Genomic DNA, 20,225 nt, shown 5'->3' on the forward strand with positions numbered 1-20,225 from the left:
AGACAGACAGACAGAGAGGGGGGGAGAAAGGAAAGGAAGATGGAAAAGAAAGAAAAGGGAAAAAAGTAGACCCCAGAAAGAGAAGAAAGAAAAGAAAAAAAAAATTCAAAACAAAAATGACCAAATAAAATGAAAGACTACTTCCAACTACTGAGGAAAGAGATAGCCGGGGCTGGGGAGATGGCTCAGTGGAGTAAGCGCTTCCCTGGCAAGTGCAAGGACCTGAGTTCAATCCCCGGTTCTGCAAAAAAAAAAAAAAAAAGAAAGAAAGAAAGAGCCAATCAGACAAACAGGGAGAATAATAGTAGTAAAATATCTCTGGTGTTTACAGTTCTGTGACAGTGTCCATGTCAGACGCTGGAAATGGGCTCTGTACTCCTGCCAAGTCTGCAGTGGGAACTGTGCTGCACATGGAGCCAATGCAGCATATTTTTAACAGCATAAATTCGGACAAATCTGTATCATACATTTACCTCCTAATTCAGGAACTACATCCAATGCGTAAGGGGTCCCCGAAACCCCCATGAATTTGCAAGGTCATACTAACCCACCAGTTTCACATCTTCAGCTGAGCAGACAGCCCATAAGGGGAATTTCTCCCAGAATCTTGTTTAGTGTATTAGGAGATGAGGCTACATACCTCTGTTTTCAAGAGTTGGCATGTCATTCTATGAACCAGTCTTTTAATTCAATAGTTTTTACTGCCCTAAATAAAAAAGGTTTTTTTATTTTTTTTAATAATTCTATTGAGAAACAAACAGTAATGGGACAGTTTCAAAACCGATTAGTACCGGCCGCTCGCAGCTCCGCCCCTCCAGGCGCGCGCCTCGTCATGGTGCAGGGTCAGCATAAGCTCCAGGCGCAAAAGCCGGCTAAGAGCAAGGCCGGGCGGCATCCTCTGAACGAAACCGTGGGCCAAGAAAAGGCGGTCGGGTGATCGCCCCCAAGAAGGCGCGCATCGTGCAGCAGCGGAAAATCAAGAAGGAACTGGAGATGCGGATCCGAAAGAAGATCGAGCACAAGGTGGTGATGAAAGCCAGCTCCAACCTGCCCAAGAAGCTGGCACTGCTGAAGGCCCCGCTCAAGAAGAAGGGGACCGCTGCCTCCCGCAAGACGTGAATTCACAGGCTGCACCTCGGGCAAGGGACTCATCAGCCACCACTGGTGGCTCCCAGAGCCTAGGAGCAGCTGCAGGCTTAGCTGCTGTGGGCATGAGGGGGAGTTCGTATCCGCATTCTCCCGTCCCCACTCCTGTCTCCACTGGTTTAACCCAGACAATAAACATGACTTTGCCAAAAAAAAAAAAAAAAAAAAAGATTAGTAGGACTGTTTCAATAATTAATACATTGCATATTGCTCTTAGTGGTATTCATTGTACAAGATACAGACATAATATCCTGTCCACAAACACTATTAGAACAAATCTTTCTATTCATTGAATTAATAAAATGTAGGTCCTTGGGCCCCTGGCACGTGATAGGCCCCTTGGGAGCTGAAGGTATACCCTGAACAACGGCCAGAAGCCAGAGGATGAGCCGAGTGGGGACTCAGAATGAGAAAGGAAGGCCGATGTTTTTTGCCGCTGATGGCATGATTACCTTTTGATGCTAATGTTTCTGGAAGAACCTTGAATGCCCAGGGACTTCGAAACCCTGCTGCTCATAATCTTCAGTCCTCTTCTGATCACTGTAGAACCAGGATTGCCAGAGACCTGGATGCACTGGAGCACGTGTCCGCAGGAGTATGTGTATCCATCTGATAGCACTCCCGAGTAGAGCTCCATTGTGGTGTCAGACATTGACAGTGTGAGGACTGACTTTCTAATGAAAACCACTGCTAACCAGGGCAAGGTACTGGTTTTCTGGTACTGCTCATTGAAGCCGAGATTATGATGCACCGTGCAAGGCTCACAGCACAATTTTACTCATGTGATCTGTCCACTAAATCTCAGCTGAACTTCCATAGCCATAAAATATACCTAAAATGTCTCCCATTACTTCTGTTATTCACTGCAACAGACTCTCTCATTGCTTGGATTGGGATGTATAATTGTAAACTGTGGAGAAACACAAAGTGTACCTAAGGTTCCACAAGTCTCGATACTCTCTAAAATAAAACCCTGTGAACATGGAAAAAAAATTAAAAAATAAAAAATAAAATGTAGCTGTATATCTATCGTAACTATTTTGAGTATACAGATACAAAATGGCTGTTCATTGGTATTCCCTTTTATTGTTTAATTTTGTCAGAGAAGGGTATTCCATTGTAATTTAAATGTTATAGGTGCATGAATTAAGCAAAATATTCCAAAGAGGTTTATTAAGGGCCAGCAAGTTAGCTCAGTGGTCTAAATCATCTGCTTAGGCAAGCTTAGGCAGGCACAGGGGACTGCAGCTCAATCCCCCGGCACCACATGCCCTGCCATCCCTGCCCTCAGGGTGGGCTGAGCCAGCAAAAAAAGAAAATTAAAAAGAGTTTTAATATGATTTTCAGCTTGTAGGTAGTATACCTCCTATGTTGACTAACCTCGTTCATATACATTTCTCTTTCCCTCTGGATACGTTATAAAAAGTGGTCCTCAAGAATTTTCTACATAATAAATTCTACCTTTATTGGTATGAGAAACCAGAAAGTAATCAAAGAAACATCAGGAGTCTAAAGTCCTTTTTCTGGTTGAACTTCTTGTCCTTAAATTCCTTTGTGACCTTTAGCAAGTGGCCTAAGTGTTCTGCAAATAGTTTACTTCAACTTTCCCATCTAATAAAAGAAGTTAAACCAATAGTTTTAAGTTTTAATTCAAGAGGTCCTAGATCAGTGTTAGAGTAAATCCTTTTGCTATCCCTAAACCCTTGTCTCTTCCTATTTCTCCTAAAATAGTGTTTCTTTCTACTGAAGAAAATCCCAACACAGTACATTTGTTTTTGCAAAGATCTTTTTCAGCTTTAACACACAAAAGCCATACTAACTTCAGCAACAGGAAAGGAATTTATTGACCTATAAAGCTGTCACCTAGACCCATGGCAAATTGCTGTGGGTGGAAAAAACATGTGTTACTATTACTTAGCCTATAGGAGGTCCATAGTCCTAACTGGCATCAGGCTTATTTCCATACTAAAAGCAAATCTACCCTGCTTCCGCAACCACAAGGAAGGGAGAGACTGCATCCCTAATGTCACTACTGAGCCTCAAGATGGACACATCCTGGGATCTGGATACTGTGAGGGGTCTGGCTCAAATCGCATACCTTTTTTTTTTTTTTTTTTTTTTTTTTGCGGAACTGGGGATTGAACTCAGATCCTTGCGTTTGCCAGTCAAGTGCTTATCCTACTGAGCCATCTCCCCAGCCCCTCAAATCGCGTACCTTCTAATGTGGCAGAAGGACCAGGTGCATCACCAGCAGGGCCTTAGTAATGCTGACTTTACAGAGAAAATGCAATAATTATTTCTGTTCATAGCATGCTCTCTACATCTAACTTCTCTGAGCACATAGTCCCTTGCTAACCCATCAGCAACACTGGTGTAGTTATTACATGCTTGAATTTCTTTAAAAGTAATACAAAAAATTCTTCAAAGATATTAATACAATTTTCTGTAAATAAATAAATAAATAAATAAATAAATAAAAGTCAACCACAATGTTTGGGTGAAATATGTCATGTCTGTTGTACACAACTGTAAGTCCAACAGAGATCAGGTACTGCTCAGATCCTTTGAGCTCTGTATTACCATTGCTTCTCTCCTGTGAAGTGACTTACAAAATCCAATGTGAAAATTACTCTAATCAGTAAACATCGCAAATGACCTTCCTTTGGCTGCCAGCATCGAGCACTGTCTTTCCTTGCTTCTTGGCAAGTGCCTGCCCCCTTTTCCCTAGTCCTAGAACACAGACATTAATCATCATACAAAAAGACAAGTCAGATTTCAGTTAGGGGTTTAAAAATAATCACTGTATCCTGATCACTACTAACAAATATTTACAGGAGAGAACCCAGAATTATCCATCATAAAAAAATAAACAGACCATATGGGATTTATATTGCGAAGAACAGAAAGTAGTTTTCTGACAGGAGGCCTTTGTTACCCCACTATCTCTCAGAGATAGGGTCCTCTTTCCTGTCCAACACCATAGAAACAAATAGGGACACTACTCCCATTACCCTCACTTTTCAGAGAGTTTTCATGTTGGAAAATAGTATTTGCAATAAATATCCAATTTAAGTTGTGTATCAAGATGAATGCAAATTGAGGTAGACTATAGGAAATATTGGAGTTACTCTCAAAATGCCCTGTCCCGTCACAGAGTCTCACCACACTTTATTTTCTAAATAACTTTAAAAATACCTAAAATTTAGGGTCGACCTGATAGCTCAGAGGACTAAAGCACCTGCTTAAGCAGACACAGGGGCTGGGGGTTCAATTCCCTGGTGTGCCGTACCAGTCCCATCCCCAGGTCAGCACTTGGGAGGCTGAACACAGAAGAACCACTACAAGTCCAATCTGTGTAGTGAGACTCTGTAGAACCTGTCCTAAAATTCATTTTTAAAAAATCTAAAATTTCAGGACTGGCCAGATAGCTCAGCAGACTAAAGCACCTGCTTAGGCGGACACAGGGGCTGAGACTTTGATTCCTATCCCGACCCTGGAGCGTGCTGAGACAGAGAGTGAGACTGGGTGGGGTGATGCACACATATAATTCCAGTACTTGGGAGGCTACAAACAGGAGGATCACTACAAGTCTGATATACACAGTGCGACCCTGTACATCCTGTCCTAAATTTTAAAACAAAACACTAAAATTTCACCATTTTAGCTAACAAATTCATACATGGTATGCATAAATAGCATAATGACTAGCAAAGCCTTTCATTATATTTGTGATCAGAAACCATATTTAAAGATTAAAGTACATCCAAATTTAAGACATAAAATTTTCAAACTCAAACGTAAAAGATGTTTTCATTTAGAAGATAGCTTTTATATGTACCAGTTGTTTTTTCTTTTTCACATAAGCTTATCCTAACCTGAAAAGCAAATCTCTGAATTTGTGTTTATATTGTCATGGGATGAACCAGAACACAGGGTTAGTTTCTCAGCAGAAGCTGCCTTGTAATTTTTTTTTTTTTTTGGCATGTCTTTGAATGTTTTAATGAGTTATAGTCCGTAATGCAGTAGTGAATGAATTAAAATCTTCCTTAATTATGGTCAAGAGTATGCGCATTTGTGGAGACCCTAAGTGTCTCAGTTACTCTTCTCTTGTTGCTGGGACAAGTACCCAGCACCAAAAATGAAGGAAGGAAAGGTTTATTTAGCTCACAGTTTGTGGAGGTTTCAGTCCATACTCACCTGGCTACAAGGCACATGGCACTGAGCTCATGGCGGTGGGACAGAGCAATAGAGCAAAGGGAGTGGCAGCAGCTCAGGCAGCTAGCTAGCCTCTTTCCCCTACTTATATTGTAATACAAATGACTTGCCCCAGGGTGGGTGCAGCACCCACACACTCAGTAAACAATCACGAACTCCACAAGCCACCCTAAGACTAAATGAGGCTTTAGGGGGACAACTAGACACAAACCCACCCCTGGGCCCCCAAAGTCTCATGCACATCCCTTTATGCAAAAGGCATTTTAGTCCATCTCCAAGAGTTGCCTAAGTCCTAAGTTTCAGCACTGCTGAAAAGTCCAAGTCCCAAGTCTCCTCCAAGATCCAAAGCAAACTTCTTGCTATGAGCCCCTGTACAAATAAAAAGTTAAACACTCCCAACATTCAATGGCATGAGAAAAAAAATTACCATTCCAAAAGGTACAAACAACAGTGAAATACAACGCATTGGGACCAAAGCAAGTCCAAAATCCAGCAGGGCAAATATTAAGTCCTGTAGTTCCATGTCAAACATCTGAAGCAATCTGTGGCAAATTTTGAGCTCCATGTGGCTCTGTCTCTATGGCTCTGCTGCCGGTATCTCCCATGGTTTCTCTCTTAGGCCAGCTTTGCTCCCCCCTTGCAATTTCCCTTAGATGATCCATGTTTCTGGCTTTTCCAAATTTCTGGGCTTTCCACTGAATAAGCTTCTCACTCACAGCTTTGCACACTACCCTCTTGGGGGCATACTGCCTGGCCTCCCAGACCTTCTGAAATAGAGGTGGAAGCCTTCTTAACCTCAGAACTCTTATATACTGCCTGTGCCTAAAACCAAGGCCACATGGATGATGCCAAGGTCTGCTGCCAGCTGGAGCACTAGCCAGACTTTCTTTTCTCTTGGCTGTAGGTGTTAAATGCCTGGATTGCTGAGCATTCTGACCCTGATTCCCAGGAACCAATTCTCTTTGCCACCACCATTCTGCAATCTGGTGTGACCACAAGTGCCATTCTAGAATCTGCCAACTGCATGAGGTTTTGTGTCAACGAGACACAAACGAAGGAAGCCAGGGAATGGTAAGGCAGAGGTGATCCTGAAAGCTAAGTGGGACATTATCTCAATAATGATCAATGTGGAGCGCCAAGTTCTCTCCTTAATTTTTTTTTTTTTCAGAACCGAGGATTGAACTCAGGCCCTTGTGCTTGCCAGACCACACTTACTCTACTGAGCTATCTGCCCCGCCCCCTCAATATTTTAATTAACAACCACTTTCCTGTCCTTATTTCTGTCTTCATCTCGTATGGTATACTAATATTAACTGGTTATCTCTGTATGTGCAGTAAATACTTTCTCTTCGATTGAGTCCAAAAAGAACTCAACACCTCACTGCTCCCTACTGCCAGCCTATTCCTCCGTGAACGCCACATCACCCTCCCCCACTTCACCGAAGGAGGAGCTTATCATAGGACCCAGGCTGTGTTTCCATCTTCATGCCCAGCAACCACAACGCCAAGATGTACTAATTACATATACACCTCCAAGTTGCCACAGGTTTTTAATTTTTTTTCTTTTTTTTTTGTTGGACATAGGGTCTTACTAAGCAGTTCAGACTCATAGTGATCCTCCTCTCTCAGCCTCCCCAGCACTGGGATTACACGTGTGTGCCACGATGCTCAGTTTTGGGGCTCACACAGCATGTGGTACCAGGGATTGAACCTGGGTCCTTGCGCTCACCAGGCAGGTGCTTAGACCACTGAGCTATCTCTCTAGCCCTGCCACAGATTTTTTTAGTCAATTACAGCTCCTAGACATTGGGATTATTTCACTACTCTACTTCATATTTTGTGCTTTCAGTTCTGCTCTAAAACTACTATTCGCAAAGACAAAAGCCTTATAAAATACTAACAATGTTATTCCCCAATCTTAAAAGTCTTATTCATTCCTTAGCAAAAATAGCATCAGAAATACTGATATGCGGGGGCCTGGCCCTAGCTCAGGCCTTTAAGTGGCTGCTTCCACAAAGCTGTCAGCCTCAGGTTGCTCGAGTTCGAACCTCACAACTCTCCCACTGGCCAAAAGTGCCCTGAAGGCATTCGAGGAACAACAAAAAAAAAGAAATACTGATATGCCATGTAAATCCTCCAAAAATCAGATCCCAAGTAACTTCCTGGGCCTCACCCTGTTTGGCTCCCTTCTTTCTTTCCAAGCCCTCTGACCTTGTCTGTCTCTGTGACTAAGCCAAGCTTGGCTGTGAGGATGGCTTCACGCTGTTGTGCTCCTCGTGCAAGCCCTGACCAACTCCTACTGACCCCTGAAGCCTTGCTGGAATATCACTGCTTGCAGGAAAGTTTTTCCTCTGAATACCAAGCCAGTGTTAGATGTTCTTCTATATTCTTTCTGGAAATGAGGACCAGTTTTTGTTTATTAGTTTTGTTTTGTGTGGAGATAAGGTCTTGCTATGTAGTTTTGGCTGGCCTTGAACTCACTATGTAGCCCATGCTAGCCTCAAACCTACTCTCAAACCCACTTCAATCCTGCTGCCTCAGCCTCCCAAGTGCTGAGATTACAGGCATGTGTATCATACCCAGCAAGGACTATTTTAACTTTGCTCACTGTTGTATTTCTATCATCCAGTGGTGTTAACACTAAATATGCCCTCAGTGTTTGAATTACTAATTAAATTACTTGAAATGGAGAAAATACTTAAAAATCTCTGGACAGTGGCTGGTGAGATAGCTCAGCAGACTAAGCCCCTGCTTGTGCAAGCACAGGGACTGGGGTTTCAATTCCGGCACCACATGCCGCACATGCCCAGCCTCCAGGAACACTCGGCCGGCCACGGACACTGGGCATGGTGACCCGCACGTGTAATCCCAGGGCTGGGGAGGCTGAGACAGGAGATCACTGTGAGTCGAGCTGGGCAGTGACACTCTGTACCAAATACATGGGGGGGGGGCGCTAGGGAGATGGCTCAGCTGAATAAGTGCTTCCCTGGCAAGCACAAGGGCCTGAGTTCAATACCCAACTCCGCAAATAAATAAATAAATAAATATCCCTAGACAGGTTCACTAATTCTTAATTAAACAAAAATAAGGAATTCTAAATACAGGAATTCCTCATTGCACAAATGTGATGAAAGAAGAATCTAGGTGCTAAATTCATTCAGCTTAATTTACAGAAATATATATAATATACGAGGCTTAATTCCATTCATTACTTTCAGGTAAAATAAGATAAAATTTCATAAGGGGGCTAATTAAGACACAGTTGTGTGAAAACTAGCATTTTAAATCTGTCAGTTCTCTAAAAACACATTTTACTCAGATCCTTTCAACAAATCCTGTCAACAGCTCTTATACAGAGTGATGAAAATAACTTGGGGCTTCTCTATGTACATAAATAGATGCAAAAAGCAAAGGTGATGGTGAAATAAATAAATAATACTTTCTTGTTTGAGAGTTTTGTTTGTTTTGTGGAACTGGGAATAGTGTCCAGGACTACCTTGCTGAGCTACATTCCAGCCATCATTTATTTTTTTATTTTGAGAAAGTTTCTCTGGACACTAACTTATCTGCGTTGGGCTCCAATGTGCAATCCTCCCGCCTCAGCCTCCCAGCACCCTGAGCTTAGAAAAGCAAGCCACCACATCCGGCCAGTAACAAGTGTATTTTATTTTCTTTAAGGAAGGATTTTTTTTTTAAATAAAACACTTGAGGGCTGGCCAAAGAGCTCAGCAGATTAAGCACCTGCAAGAGGGTGCAGGAGTCTGGGGCCGCCTGCAATCCCAACCTCTGGGAAGCTGTAAACAAGCGGATCACTACAAGTCCGATGTAGTAGTGAGACCCTAAATACCCTGTATACCCTTCCCTAAAAAATATCAAAAAAAAAGAAAAGAGAGAGAGATTAATAAAAATGTAAATAAATAAATAAAGATAAAACACTTATAAGTCTGCAGTCTTCCCCCCCCCCCCCCAGAACCCGGGATTGAACTCAGGCCCTTGTGCTTGCCAGGCAAGCGCTTATTCTACTGAAGTATCTCCCCGGCTCCAGTGTGCAGTTTTTTTTTAATGATATCAAAACATTTAAAGAGTTTTATTTTAAAACTCCATTAAAGTGCTGGAGATACAGCTCAGTGGCACAGCGTCTGGCAAGCATAAGATTCTGAGTTCAATACCTAGTACAAAACAAAACAAAACAAAAAAAACCCTCTGTTAGGGAACTATTTTATTCATAACAGTAAAACTCACTAGGTCGGTTTAGGAGTAACACTAATTTTTAGCTGCGCCTCTTTCTTTCACTAACGCTCCACATAGTGCTTCGCAGGCATCCTTGGGAGCTTACGCCAATTCCCTGTTGGTGGCCACTTTCTTTTTCTGGTTCCTGTGATCTAACTTCATGCTCTCGTCGGATTTGCAGCATTGCAGGGGAATGTAGGAATCCACACCCTGAAGACCAAGCTTGGGAAAAATGAGACAAATACCTATTTTCACAGATCACGTTATATGATTTTAAACCCTAACTTTTACCCAAACACATGAATTTTCTTCTTTCAGTTTTATACCTGAGGTGAAGTTTGGAAAAACTGACTTTCTGGTAAGTTGTTTCAACCTAAGTTCCCAGTTAGCAAGGAGCGATACATGGCCCAGGAGCCACCTGGAGCAACCGTGCCGTGACTGCATCAAGCTGGGCTTCCATGACAAGCAATGGTAGGTGAAACACTTTTTCAAAAAAACCCAAAATAAATAATCCATTTTTCCCCAAACAGCTGTCACTTCATTCAAAATATATTTTTACTGGGCACACAGCCTGAAGGGTTGGGTTTTATTTAAACTTTTTCTCCAATTTCTGTGTTAACTACATTTAATGGATGAAAAGATGTGGTATTTTTATACAATGGAGTATTGCTCAGCTATAAAGAATGATAAACTTGAAACCTTTATATATAAGTGGATGCCACTTGAAGATATACTCGTAAGTGAAATAAACCAGACACACATGTGTAAATATCATATAGTTTCTCTAGTATAAGAACTCAGAAGATGAAATACAAATAGAAAGGTATAATACAACTAAAAGGAAAGCAAGAGCTTGAGGACTAGACAATGAAAAGAGAGTGAGGAGAAGAGCTAGGAAACATGACAGGGGCAAGCCATACTGTTATATGTAGAACATGGGTAAGGCAATGATCCTGAGAATCTCCAGAAGATTTTGGAATCTAGCAGTTAATTGGAAAAATTCTTACCCTGACTAACTATATATACTGACACTTGTGAACTAAGCTACTGCACTGAAGATGGCAATTTGTAATAGTAGGTTCATGCTTGGAGTGCCTGTCATTCTGGTCTTCTGAATACGGGCTACTTGTCATGACGTGCCAGTTGCTGCCATGCTGTCTCTCGGGCAGATGATTGTTCAAAAAAGAAGGGGGTGATGAATGAAGGCAGGAGACAGGAAAAGGAATATTGTGGGACTGTCCTGCTACAAGGTTGTATATGGTTAGATTTCTGGACTTAAGTGTAAACATAAGAATTATATAATTATGCCTATTTTTAAAATATATTTTAATTTTTTAAATGCTTTTTCATCATATTCTGTAGGGATTTAAAGTTCAACATATCACTACTTGATGAAAAATACCTGTTCCATGTTAGGCCTAAGATGTTTGATATTCAGACAGATAGTGAGGTTAAGCTTAACAGCCTAAGTTGTATGCTAATAACAATAATCTTCTCTTCTGGAGGGTTAACAACCTAAGTTTGCAGACCAAAATTAGAGAAAAAGGAGGGCAGCAAGGAAAGCCAACATTTTGGCCCTAGCCTTCCAAGATCAATTAACACTGAGGACATATGAGAACTTGTACTGTACAGTCATGTAACTCAGTAGTGTCCCAAATTTTCTGATAAAGGAGATTATGGGGCCAAAGAGGAAAGTGATGGATGATGTAGAGTGTGCCTAAGGAGAGTCACATAGAGAGAAAACATTCTCTCAGTTCACAGAGAGCACATTGGCCAAGCAATGGCCATGACTCATCCACATGGCTGACACTGACAAAGGTTCTACAATTTGAGGTACAGGATCTCAGGATAAATCCTGAGGGGATTTCACTGACCTTATCAGACCCAAAAGCTACAGCTCTTGTTGCATAGGTCCTGCTTTACCTTGGTCTTAACCATCCAGCAGAAAAGTTTATAAATGAAGTATAAGAAGTAAAGCCATGTTGTTATGTTGAGCTGTAGGGGACTCAGGTCAACAATTTCTGACATTGCCAGTCAAGTGGAAGACCCAATACTATTATGGACTACTGGACTCTTTTAGAATATTTTGCTGAGTTAACACACCTATAATATTCAAATGACGGAACTAAACAAAAAAGGGGATACAGTTGAATGTTCACTTTGAATCTGTGTATTCAAAATGGTTAGGATGGATATATAGTTACGTTCTCTTAATGAATAGAGGGATTTGTTCTAATAGTGTTTGTAAATAGGATATCATGTCTGCATCTTGTATAGCAAATAACTACTAGAAAGAATGTATGCAATGTGTGAATTATTGAAATTGTCCTACCAATTTGATTTGAAACTATCTCATTGCTATTTGTTTCTCAATAAAATTATGGAAAAACTAGATTTAACAATATATAGGTCACATATATGTGTGATATGGGAAACCAGTATTGGAGCTGTGTGTAATTACTCAGCTTGGATCCCAAATGGTTATCCTACTAGAAAATTACTATTCAACCTCTGACTTTCATTCATTTTATTTTTTTTTTATTTTATTTTTTTGTGGAACTAGGGATTGAACTCAGGCCCTTGTGCTTGCCAGGGAAGCACTTATACCACTGAGCCATCTCTCCAGCCCCAAGCCTCTGACTTTCAAAGACTAGGTTTCCCATAGCATAAATGAATTATTTTGTTAATAGGCAACTTATGACAATCAGTTTCTCTTGAGTCTAGCAACCTAAAATGTCCCTAATACCCTACTGAGATAAAATAAAAGTAGATTGTGATTTGTGGATTTCTAATCCACAAAGGGAAAGTCATACAAAATATTTGTCCCACCAGTATTTTCACAGAAAATTTTAAAATCTACACAAAAATTTGGGGAAAGATAATTTTTTTCAAATATTTTTAAGTACATGAGCAGACTTCTATTAAATGTATGCTGAATGAATTAAAACAATTTCTGTATTAGATGCTTAGAATCAAAGCTATTGGCATAGCCTTAAGAAAATATATATTAACACTAGAGTGTGGGTATCCTGAACATTTGTAACCAGAAATGCCAGAAAACAAGGGTAAGTGTAGCAGCCTAAAAGGATTAAGCCACTTTCAGAGATGTGAGCATCATTTCCCACCACCTGACCCCATTAGACAAATGACATCTGCAAAGGCAACAAACCCAGGGAAACAATGTCTGGAACTCAGAAAGAGGGCAAATATAGGAATAGTACCATGGCCTTAAACTCAACATGAAGAACTCCAAATAAGCTTTTGCAGTTGATCACCTCTTGGTACTGTCACCAGGAGAGGGACTGCATTAGTGGCGGTGTGGGTGTTGGGAGAAGCAGTCCTAGGGTGAACAACAATCCAGGGCTGCCCACCAAAGAGGGGTTTCCCAGGACCGGCCACTCACAGCATGAAGATGGAAAGTCCCAGTAGGTCAGCCTCATGACCTGCTGGGGCTGAACACAGCAAGAGGAAGGCTATAAACACAAATCGGTCTTAAGAACAGGACAACCCAACTGGCCCATACAGTAAGGACCCACATTTATTTGAACAACTCTCAACAGTGAAGTAAACTACCAACAGTGAAACACCCACATGGAAATTAAGGCTGCTCCTCCCAAAAGCAAAGTATGTATGTTGATAGTTAGAAAGACTGCCAAGAAAAAATGCAGAAGAATACGTGACCTTGCTTCTCAAAAAACAAAAATAATTCCTTTAAAATATGCATATGTAACATCTGCCTGGTAAGCACAAGGTTCTGAGTGTGATCCCCAGTACCAAAAACAGACAAAAAATTTTTCTATGTATGTTGCTTATATATACATTGGTAAAAACTGATGCACAATAACATCACCTAGTCTTATGTGATTGTGTAGTATTTTGCAATTTTTTTAAACTTGTGCTTGTGTGACAAAAATTGTATGTTTTCCTCTGAGCATGTTTTAGCATATAACCCTAGATAATAGAGCAACTGTAAACATTAGATCATGTGATATATTTAGAAAGCAACCAATTTTAACATAATAACTGGCTCTTAGCTATCCCTTTCAAGGACTCAACCTTTAGTAAACTAGGTTTCCAAGATGAAAAATCTGTTTCAAAGAGGCTGAGAATATATTTCAAGGTTTTTTTCTGTTCATATTCCTTCACTCCCATCTATTGGTATTATTTGCTTGTCATTTCCTACCCTGTGTCTAATTTTAAAAATTGACATGCCACGAAATAATCTGGGCCGGGGCTAGGGCTTTGGCTCAGTGGTAGAATGCTTGCCTAGCAAGCTGGAAACCCTGGGTTCAGTCCTCAGCACCTAAGACAAAAAAAACTCCCTAAAAGACAATTCAACCAAAAAATATAGTAAGATTAAAAAACAAGGCAACTGCAATACAAACTAAATAAATAAATAAATAAATAAATAAATAAATAAATAAAATGAGCCACAATCAGTTTTCCATGTTCAAGAGCAGTCTCCACGCTCTTAGGCTTAGATGATGTCAGGTAAAGCAGTTTCCTGTTATCTTTTTTGTCTCCTCTGTCTCCCCACCTTGCTCCAGGAGTCTGTAGGTGCAGGCAGGGGAGATAAATGGTACAGAGGAAAAGGGCAATGCTTCTTGTATATATTCCAAAGACTACTTAAGACAAATCAAAGATAAGTACTGTCCTGTCACTCTTACTGCTACACAAAGCATACTTAAGGGTCCACGATTAGGAAACCTAGAACTGAACAGAGAATTGGTTAAGTGTTGCATAGAATGATCAGAGGCCAAAGAAAGAGAGGTGTGATGTGAGAGACGAGGAGCAGCAGGAGGCAAGTTGCCACCCCACCTTGGTGGCAGGCACCATGGACATGCACAGAATCATCAAAGCTCAATTTCTGGATTACAGGATGGTATCCACTCAGGAAGAAGAGTAGGACAATTTACAATCATTCAGCCACAATTCTCATCCTGTGTACAACATTGTCCTGAGTATTTGGGGGAACAGATCCTGGTCACAAGTGCCTATTGCTGGGCTGGTGAGATTGCTCAGTGGTCTAAAGCACCTACTTAGAACAAGCTTAGCAAAGCACAGGGACCGCGGTTCAATCCCCCAGCACCACATGCCAGCCAGCCCCGCCCCCTGGTGGGCTGAGCTGGCTACACACACACACACACACACACACACACACACACACACACACTAAATAAATTTAAAAAAAAAACAAGTGCCTATTGCTGATGAAAACCACGTCATGAAGGGTTAACATGTCCAGTAATCAAACTACATGTTTATATTTTTTTAACTATTTAGCAAATCCCATTTTTAAAAGATAGTCTTAAACATCTTCATTTGTAAAAGAAAATAAATGGAACTGATGTTCAGTAAAGCCTCACATAACAAAATTAACTTAGAAAGTCACACAGCTTCTTACCCTATTGCTGTCTTATGCTCTCACATAAAATTCAGAAACTCAGATCATTTTTTTCTAGAACTGGAAACCTTTTTCTTTCAAAATTAAATCTCTGACAGGTGGCACAAGATCAAAATTGTCAGCAAAGGAAAAAACACAAGGACACAGAAGACCGAATCCCTGACAGACAGCAATGTCTCCCCTCATTTCCTATCACAGCCTGTCTTCAGCTAAGAGATAGCTATTCTAAACTGTTTCCCTCTTTTTTGTGATGGTTAATTTTATGTATCAACTTGAGCAGACTACATACAATGCCCACTTGTGTGACTGAACACCAATCTAGACACTGCTGGGAGGGTATTTTTTAAACATGATTAACGTTTGAATCAACTGACTTTGAGCAAAGCAAATTATTCTCCATCATATGCACAGCCCTCATCCATTCCACTGAAAGTCGCAGGCGCATGCGCAGAGGTCTCTTCCAAACGAAGGAATTTTTCTTAAGACTGCAAAACAAAAAGAAACCCTGCTGGAGTACAAGCCTGATGCTCTTCAAAATCCCCACTTTAGGCTGCAACACCACTCCTACCTGATTTTCCACCCTGCCAGCCTGCCTTACAAACTCCAGACTTGCCAGCCTCCACAGTCACATGAGCCAGTTCCTGAAAAGCCAGAGTTCCAGCCTCTCTCCCTCTCCTCTCCCCTCCCCACCCTGAAAACCCTGGTAATATACTCCCTCTCTCCACCTACAAAAATCCTATAGTCCTCGTCTTCTCTGTCTCTCTCTGTCTCTCTCTCACTCTCTCTTTCTTTAGTGGAACCACCAGAAAACACATCGTTTTAAAAAGCTCATGCTAGGAAAAAAAACTTACATACAAAGTAGCATTTTATTATCAGATTAAGTGCCAAGAGACTCTATCTTATTCACTACCTTTTAATCTATGACACAGGAATTCCTGAGAGAGAAAAATAGGAAGAAGAAGTCAGCAAAACAACACTGTCCAAAAGAAAATGCAATAATAATATCACAGAAGCATATTTGAAACATGATTTCTTAAAGTAGTATTAAATTATTAATATTTTAAGCTTACTTTAAAAAAGGGAAGGAAGGAAGTTACAGAAAAAGACATCTCCAGATTGCAGAGAGGGCTTCCAAGGCGTGGAATCCTAGAACAATCCCCTGGCCACTCTTCTTCCCAACCCCTGGACTGGGTACTTCCCCAGGCTTTCCTCTGTACATTTTTATTTTTTGAAGCCTCCAAGCCTCCTGTGGATTCTAGTAACTCCTAAACTCAGTTCTAGCCTGGTGCCCTGGAGCTGACTCCCTGCTTCTCAGCCTGCCTGGCAGACAGGACAATGGCCTGCTGCCTTCCCCATACTCAGATCCCTAATGGGTCCTGAGGAGGGAAAGCTGGTTCCCCCAAGCCGTAGCCTCCTCACCAGTTCTGTCCATCACTCACTCTGCTCTTCAGTCTTGATTGAACTTTCTTACTTCCTGGCCATACAATGGAGCAGTCTTTAAGTTCTTTTTTTTTTTTTTTTTTTTTGTGGAACTGGGGATTGAACTCAGGCCCTTGCACTTGCCAGGAAAGCACTTATTCCACTGAGCCATCTCCCCAGCCCCTTTAAGTTCTATTCATTCTCTGCTTGTACCATTTCTCTCAAGAGCTGTTCCTGCTCTGGCCCAGAGCTGCTGGAGGCAGACTGATGCTGAGGGTTTGAATACCCTCCTGCACCCAGCCTCTGTCTCCATCCAACTCCTACATACAAGGCTTCCTAAGACATTTCTTGTTTCTGGGTCTGTCCACAATTCAAAATTCTACCTGAGTCAGTTTTTTACTTTCTTTTCTGAATCGACTCAAATATTCAATTATCAAGTAATGCTAGCACCTTCATGAGTTTAAAACTAATTTAAAAAGGGAAAGTTTTTCTTAATTTCACTAGCTCTGATCTGGCATGCATATTTCACAATTTCTCTTCTAAACCTTCCCAAAACTTAAAATTTTAATACAAGCTGAATTCAGTTCACAATTCTGGTCTCTTTAAAGAGTTGAAGCTGGTTACACATTTAGGAGTTTCAAATCTTAACCTTGGATAAGGAAGTCTTTTTGAAGAGACCAATGTTTACTGAGAGTGGGCATTATTGAAAACACTGGAGGCACAACAGGGAACAAAACCAAACAAGTTCTTGACTCCCAGGAGCTTTCAGACTGTGAAGCATAAAGAAAAATGTAATAAATAACTATCTCACAATCAAGGGTTGTATGAAGAAAAACAAATTATTATTAAGAGGTAGTGTCATCAAGGAGGAGCATGGCAAATGCCTTCAGGGAAATGCCTCAGCACAGCCCTAAATGTAAGAAGGGGTGCATACCAGGTCTCTGGAGGAAGAGCTGTCAGTCTGTGTTCTCAGCCAAAGGACAGAAAGTCAACTCAAAGCAGGTTGAGTGCCAAAGCAAGAAAGTCAAACTGGGCAGCGCCATTGGACTGTGAGTGCACACATGCCTTCCTCCTGCTCCTGGGTGGGAACAGAGTGCCAAGGACTGATAGTAAACAATGGGAAGCCAGCATGAAGGCAAGACATCTGGTAGACACTGGAGGACACTGGTGCCAACAAGACTTGCTGCCAGGTGGAACTAAGAGTCAGGATGACCTCGAAGATCTAGTCCTAAGTAACAGAGACAAAAAAACAGTCATCTCCAGAGATAAAGAAGGGACATGAAGATATAAGCTTAAAAGAGTTTAGTTTTGAACAAGTTTGAGACACTTAGATTTCAAAGAAAATACTCAACAGCAGTCTGATTTGCAAACCCTGAGTTGCTGGAATGGTGAACCCTGCAGTTCCATCTGCAAGCTATCAGCCAGCTGGCAGATAAAAGCCATGAGACTGAATGAGCAGGTAAGAAAGGGGCAGAAAGCCAGGCCCTGTGGCCTTGCACATCTGGAGAGCGAGATGAGGAAAGCCACTGAAGGAGCCAGATGGCGACAGAAAACGAGCCCAGAAGAAGAGAGCTCCCCTTTGCCTAGTGCTGCTAACTGGAAGCCAAGCTTAGTACTGCCCACTATAGAAGTGAATGGTCACTTAGATCAGGAGAGTGCTGTCAGGAAACCACAAAAACTAAAATGAATGGACTCATTTTTATGAAGTTATCATCCCTGAATATATATATATATATATATATATATATATGTTATATATACTACAAATGTCCCCCAAAGTCTCCTCTACTCCCAGGTATGGCTTTTTACAGTGGCTGGGTCTAGGGTATGTGAATATGCATTAAGTGTGTGTAATAACTAAATTAGTCCACTGATCGATTTAGCACAGTTCTGGGTGTGGATAATAGAAAGGGCTCACACTAGATAAGAGTGCCACCAATCAGCCCAGGAGATAGCACCTGCCTGTCAAGCACAAGTTCCTGGCAAGGTTCTGAGTTTGATCCCTGGTACCAAAGGGGGACAGAGAGAGAGAGAGAGAGAGAGAGAGAGAGAGAGAGAGAGAGAGAGAGAGAGAGAGAGAGAGACCCCAATAGGCTTGTTGCCTGCTGACTGGAATGAAAAGTGAAAGGCGACCCATCTGGCCTTCCATGAACTGTTTCTTCTCCCAGGGCCCTGTGCCAAGCTCCATGTTTCAGAGCCAGCCACTGACACCTTTACAAACTGCGACCTTAAATACATGTTTCCACCTTTAACTTGTGGCTGTCAGGTACTGTACACCAGCATAAGAGAAGTAACGAAGACAGATGTTAAGATTTCTATTTTATGCACGCAGCTATCTTCTTTTCAACATTACACTTCCACCGTAGAAAATATCAGATTATAGTAATTCTCCGATCTATTAATGAATTCCATTCTGGGAGAACATTCATTCTTAAATTCAACAAACTTTATTATACACGTTTTATACACATTTGACACAGTGCCCTCCACATCACCACTGCCTTTCCTCTTGCCTCCAGATATCCTGGGCTCTGACTGAGCACTGTACACTACCACAAGGTACAATAACTGTGACAACTGTGAATGTGGGGCAGACCCGTGAGCTACAGCCAGTTTGTTCACATCTACAAGTGTCCCTAATTTGAGGTCTGTTAATCTCTGTGAAAGTTTGTCTCTGGTGTGTTAAGCTGGAGTCATACTGTATTAATCTTAATGATAAAATAAAATTTTTAAATAGATCTTGCATTGCTTCTTGGCCTTTTGGCTAAGATCAAGTGTAGTATCTTTTCTTACCAGTTTAATAGATCTTGCTAAATATAGTTCATAAAAAGGTGCTGAGTTAATATTTTTAAGTAATAAGAAACAATACTTTAACGAATAGACTTTTTTTTTTTTTGTGGAACCGGGGATTGAACTGAGGCCCTTGCACTTGCCAGGGAAGCACTTATTCCACTGAGCCATCTCCCTAGCCCAAATAGACTTCTAGTAGACTAAAAAAAGAAAAAAATATGTGGAATACACAACCTTTTGAAAGAAGATGAATATTCCTTTTAGACAGGAATCACTTCTCTAATCTTTCATAGCTTGTCTAAAATACTACAGTTGAAACCATTAATCCTGTAAAAAAGAATTTTTAACATAAAAGGTTAAGAGAAAAACTGTAATGCACTTTCATGGTTTCCCTCCCTGGTGCTGGACACTAAGGCCCAGTGGGGACAGTTAAAGCACAGGAGTCATTCCAGAAATGCCCTGGATTAAGGACTGGGGATACGTCCAATGGCCCCGCAGGGTCCTCCTAGACAAGCAGTCTTATTCTGACATGGGCTACAGCACAGCTAATCTAGAGGCCTGGGCTCTCAGAAGGTGACAGCACTGCTGGCAGTAACCCAAACTGCCCTGAAAAGGGACAATTCGGTGGCAGGAGAGAATGACATGCAACTAGCCTCTTTCACTTCTCTACCTCTGTCCTCTCAGGCAAGAACATAGCCTCTAGGTAACTTCTCACTGGTTCAGAAACTACACAGTTGCTTACAGGCACACAGGAAGTTCAATAGGAGTCTTTGGTGACAACGCAGGAATATGGACATTTTATTGTTTTACATGCATTTTTATACAAACACATGCAATTTTAACTATTTGTTAAAGGTTTCATAAAATATAATATGATGCTTTTAAAAAAATACATCTGGGGCTGGGGAGATGGCTCAGTGAAATAAGTGCTTCACTGTCAAGTACAAGGACCTGAGTTCAATCCCCAGTTCCACCAAAATAAATAAATAAATAAATAAAAATTAAAAAATGCATCTACTAT

At 41.2% G+C, this 20,225-nt stretch overlaps 1 protein-coding gene, 1 non-coding gene and 2 pseudogenes across 4 annotated transcripts in view; 3 read left to right on the top strand and 1 right to left on the bottom strand.

Moving 5' to 3' along the window:
- Window positions 1-20,225, bottom strand: part of Pde10a (phosphodiesterase 10A) — a 340,101-nt gene that overhangs the window by 278,203 nt on the left and 41,673 nt on the right. The window lies entirely within an intron of this gene.
- LOC101588732 lies at window positions 833-1,241 on the top strand (annotated as a pseudogene).
- Window positions 17,288-20,225, top strand: part of LOC101589131 — a 29,502-nt pseudogene continuing 26,564 nt past the window's right edge. Inside the window, exon 1 of the transcript XR_002819125.1 lies at window positions 17,288-17,463. The product of XR_002819125.1 is annotated as a synembryn-A-like (transcript). The remainder of the gene's footprint in view (window positions 17,464-20,225) is intronic.
- LOC111814052 lies at window positions 19,159-19,355 on the top strand. Its single transcript, XR_002819127.1, has one exon. It is a non-coding gene; the product is annotated as a U2 spliceosomal RNA (small nuclear RNA).

The sequence above is a fragment of the Octodon degus genome, unplaced genomic scaffold (genome assembly GCF_000260255.1).
Source record: "Octodon degus isolate 3935 unplaced genomic scaffold, OctDeg1.0 scaffold00261, whole genome shotgun sequence".
NCBI classification, from domain to species: Eukaryota; Metazoa; Chordata; class Mammalia; order Rodentia; family Octodontidae; genus Octodon; species Octodon degus.